The sequence below is a fragment of the Rhinolophus sinicus genome, chromosome 9 (genome assembly GCF_057876585.1).
Source record: "Rhinolophus sinicus isolate RSI-liver-muscle chromosome 9, RSI-T2T, whole genome shotgun sequence".
Classification (NCBI taxonomy): Eukaryota; Metazoa; Chordata; class Mammalia; order Chiroptera; family Rhinolophidae; genus Rhinolophus; species Rhinolophus sinicus.
In genome coordinates, this window is record NC_142509.1 from 5,291,323 (window position 1) to 5,296,162 (window position 4,840).

Consider the following 4,840-nt stretch of genomic DNA (forward strand, 5'->3'; position numbering starts at 1 on the left):
TAGTCTCTTAACACCTTTGAATTCTATAATACAGTATTGTTGCCTATAATTACTATGCTGTGCATTAGATCTCCGAGATTTATTTATTTACTATCACTAATACATGGAATCCAAAAAACCTGAACTCATAAAAACAGAGTATAATGGTGGTTGCCAGGGACTTGGGAGTGGGGGGGTTGGGAATATGTTTTTCAAAGATACAAACTTGCACCTATTAGATAATACTTTATAATGCCAATAAATGACTATGTTACTGGTTTATGTATATGCTATACTATATTTTTATTTTTATTTTTATTTTAGAATGTACTCTTTCTGTTTATTTTAAGATATATTTTCTGTAAAACAGTACCCCATGTTACACCTTCAGGAGCCTCAGATATCTCCTGTTTACCATGTCTTTTGATTGCATCATTTTCTCTTGTGCTTGATTTAATCTCTTGTTGTTGTTTAGTTAATCATTGCCCCTAAACATTTGAGCAAGGAAATTGCCTAATGACAAATTTCTCAGAACATATTCCCATGGTTGAGTGATGCATGCCTCTAAATAGGCTTGCTGGCTCTCATTTTGGCTTTTTATCTTTAGGTTAACATTTGCATCTTCAGAGATCTAAAAGTCTGCTACCAGGCCTCTCTGCAAACATTTAGGAGCCAAGGTTTCAGGCATGTGCAAGGCCCAGCTATGCCTTAGGGTCAGTGGTCAGCTGAGGATAGGTACGTATGTAGGTTGCAAGTGGTTTTGCCCAGAATGAATGGGACAGCAGCAGTACTCAGTTTAGCAGTGAAAAATTCCTGGCTCTACTCGGCACGAGAGCTGCATGGTGAGACCGCTTTACTATGCATTTTCCTGACCACTTTGCGACCTGGCCTGTTGAAGCAAGGAATCTGCTCAGAACTCTGAGAAGAGGAATCCCAGAGCCAGGTCCATAACAAGGTGAGGGTGTGAGATAAACAGATTGCTGAGCTGGGAAGGACCAAGAACTGGCTGTTCTTTTCCTCTCTCAAACGTGAAGGCAGCGTAAGGTGGGGTGGGAGCTGGAGTTCACCTAAAGCCAGAATAACGGCATTGCAGTAACTGGACTCCGGCCAGGACACATCCCATATATCCTCTCCCTTTGGTTTCTGTGTGATTCTTGTCAAGTTTATGATAAATCCTGAAAACCAGCTGGAAACACTCACTCCTTAACATCCTTTGCAATTACCTGTCCTTCAATGTCTTCCCTTTATCCCTTATTTCTTATTTTTCTTTTTTTTTCATTTCTCCTCCTCCATTTTTCTTTTCTGATTTTGCTCAATTATGTTTCCTCTCTCCCTCCCTCCCTCCCTCCCTCCCTCCCTCCCTCCCTCCCTCCCTTCCTCCCTTCCTTCCTTTCTTTCATTCACTTTCCCAACCTACTTTGCTGTGGAGAACATTTGCTGTTTGTATGCTCAGCCTTTATCCATCATCCTTTCATCATTTGGGGAACCAGCTCTCCTTAACAGCTGGCCCCACAATGGGGGTGGGGCTGACCCCCCCCCGCCCACACACACACACACACATGCAGACCAGCACCTGATGACTTCACTTGAGGACGTGGCTGTTGGCTGAACTCTGACTTTTCCAGTGTTTGAGTCAATAAATGCTTATTATTTTGCTGCTTGAACTTTGGTTTCTGCTATTTACCACTAAAAGAGGTTTAGGTCATACCTAAGTACTGGTCACTGCCTACATCTCCAAAATGTGATTTCACTCTCATCCTCCTAAAGTCCAAATCCCAGCCAAACTAAACTGATCTCGGTCGCTCACCAAGCCAAGATTGTTTTCTTCCAAGTCATCCCTGGGCTGCCCCTCAGTTAAGTCACTTGCCCTTCAAGGTGTCCCTTGGTATCCTTTGTTTCCTCAATCATGGCGCTTCTTCCATTGTGAGGTATGTACCTGTGTGTCTGTTTCTCCCCCATCGACCACACATCTGCACACTGCTGTGAGCTCTGTGAGGGCAGGAGTTGATCTGTTTTATTCACAGTGCTATTCCCAACTCCTGGCACAGAGCATATTTCCTTTTCTCTTCTTTTATTCCCCGTTGTTTCTCTCCCTGTTGCATTTGTCCTCTCCTTTAATAACATACTGTCCTCCTTACCCCTCCTCCCTTTCATCCAACTCCTCTCCCAAAGTTTCACAGGGTCTTGGCTTGAGGAATGCCTGAGCTTATAGGAACTTCTGTGAGCAACGATGTGGTGGGACTGTATAGAGAGGTGTGTCAGGGGGAAGAATGGCCAAGGTGAGTTGCAGTTTTCCTAATGCTGAGGAAGCTGTGAAGGCCAACGCTCAGAGAGACACTGCCACCTCCTGTGTCCCCTTTCACTTGAGGCCTCAAGACTTGCTGGGAAAACAGACCCTTTTGGAATCAGAACAGTCAGGGTAGTATTTCCCAAAAACATTTATGATCTTGTCACTGACTTTGAGAAACTTCAAGTCCACATGGGAAAAAGAGATACGATGAAAACATGAAAAATAACGTGCAATTAGACAGTGAGGAGTGCTGTGGTGCTAACCAAATGTACTGGGAGAGCTCAAAGAAGGGAGGACAGCTATGGAATGAAGGGCTGGCGCTGGGAGGAAGGAAGATGTAGCGATGGACAGGATTTGGATAGAAGTTCTAGTTTCAACACTAACTTGCTAGGTATCCTTCGGCAAGTTATTGAATCTTTCGGAACATTATTGTCATCTGTAACACGCAATACTGAATATACTAGTCACTTCCCAGGACTGCTGTGAGGATTAGATGATTATGCTTCATACACTCCTGAGAGAATGGTCTCCTCCTCCCCCTTCTTTCACTCTTCTACTTCCTAGCCCTTTCCTCCCCTTTCCTCTTCCTCATGTATCTTTGCAAGGACAGACGGAAGCAGGGCATGGGTGACTGGGGAATCTGTAGAGTGATCCCCCTGCACCACCTGCCCTGTGGCTTGTTCACAGTGATTCTGGACATCATGCAAGGAGAAGCACATGCAATGGACAGACATACTATACAGCGACCCTCACCACAAACATCTATCACCCCACCCTGGGACTTCCTGAGTGTACCTGCAGCAAGACGGTTCAAATCCATGTATGTCTGGGTCAAACTGAACTTTTTCACCAGCCCCTGCTGCTTTCTCGCTTCACATATGATCCTGGCTTAGGATCAAAGTCCCCAAGCACCTTTGTCTAGCTGCATCAGGCCCTTCTCTTAGCCCTGTTCTCTACAACTAACTAGATAGATAAATAGATAGACAGACAGACAGACAGATAGATAGATAGATAAATATCTGTCAAACTCAAAAAACAGTCTGACAGCTTTGCTAGAAATAAATGATAGTGATTTATTGAAGGGTCTTGGAGGTTGAAACCTGGGAACACAGCTAGGCAAAAAAACAGAAGAGTTCCAAAGAAGAAAGAAAAGTGAAAAGTTCTTGTAGTGAAAAATTACATTCTTGGGCATAATCAGGTCTTCATTCTTAGCCCTAGGATTAGTCCAGGATGGTTATCAGTCAGATGTCAGGTGGCCAGTGTGATGAATGCCAGGTGGTCCACAAGAAGGGTGCCAGGAAGTCTGGTCATGTCCCAGCCATCATGGTGGCAGGTGGATGTATATGTGAGTCCTCAGGGGGTAATCAGGTGCCTGGAAGTCCAGATGTGTAGCCAAGCATTGACACAGGACTGGACAGTTCAAAGAAGTTTAAGTTTCCAGGCTAGTTAGGATAAAAATGGAGTCTCTTTCCTCATGTCTCAACCTACGTAATTTTAATAATGTTAGCAGCTTAGTTAAATGACTATTTTATATATTCCCTATCTTGATTTTTTTCTCATAACTAACTAACAACTAACTAACTAACTAACGAGTTGTTTATGAAACTGCACTCATAATGACATTGTTGATCACCATAGTTATCATCCTGATGATTTCATTTATTCAGCCATCTTCCCTCTGGTCTTTTAAGACTCTTTTATGTATTCTTATAACTCTGGGCAGTTTATTATGTAAATGAGCCCTCAAAGTGCTGAGTACTCTTGGATGAAATGTGTTTTATAAGATAAGCTGGTACTTTTTCCACAAACCAGAATAAATCAGTAATGGACAATACAAATAAAACGGTTAGTCTTTATACAAGGGAATGGTGAGATTCTTAGTGACTGGACACTGGGAAGAGACTAGATGAGAAAAGTAATTATTTTAGCTTTCATATGAAGGTTTTCTTCTTTCAGGAGTCTTTGGTGTATATAGGATTGTGATACCAGGCTGAGAACTGAGAAAGAAAACACACAGACATGGCACACTGGCCTCACGATCTTTTCGTTCAGGAGGCGATGGCAACGAAGTCATTTAGTTGAGCTTCGCTTGACACAAATAATCTCCATTTTGCACAAATAAAACACGTTCAAAATGTTTGTTTGGTCTTAATCATATAAATATCTCTATAAAAGTATTTGTAATTGTGTTAGAGGAAGACTGGAATGATTTAGAAAACAACTTAAATTTATTTTCTTTGAAATAACTTCATTAAATAAAACCATTTTTTTCCTACCACAAGATCTGAAATCCTTGTTCTCAATTCATTTGAGGCAAATATTTTATTTTTGAAGTGAATTTTTTTTTAAAATTGCTAAAATAATTTTAAAGTAGTTGTCAGTAAACACTGACATACTGACACACTGACCTCTTCACTGGCATACTGAGAGAAGATTGTGAGCAAATGCCCAGGAAATTAACCAAACATAGCTAGATAACCAAAGTACAATACGGTTTTTAGTGCTAATTGCATCACAATTGTCTCAATTCCCAGTTACCTTTGTTAGTGTGAACCAAACTGTAGTGGGTGA

At 41.8% G+C, this 4,840-nt stretch overlaps 1 long non-coding RNA gene across 2 annotated transcripts; it reads left to right on the plus strand.

Annotated features, from left to right (window-relative positions):
* Positions 1 to 633: 633 nt before the first annotated feature.
* Positions 634 to 4,354, plus strand: LOC141569243 (uncharacterized). 2 transcript variants are annotated; one of them, XR_012492741.2, is made up of 3 exons: positions 634 to 934; positions 2,957 to 3,089; positions 4,226 to 4,354. It is a non-coding gene; the product is annotated as an uncharacterized LOC141569243 (long non-coding RNA). The 2 variants fall into 2 exon arrangements; XR_012492740.2 differs by lacking the exon at positions 634 to 934 and adding an exon at positions 1,754 to 1,907.
* Positions 4,355 to 4,840: the final 486 nt, after the last annotated feature.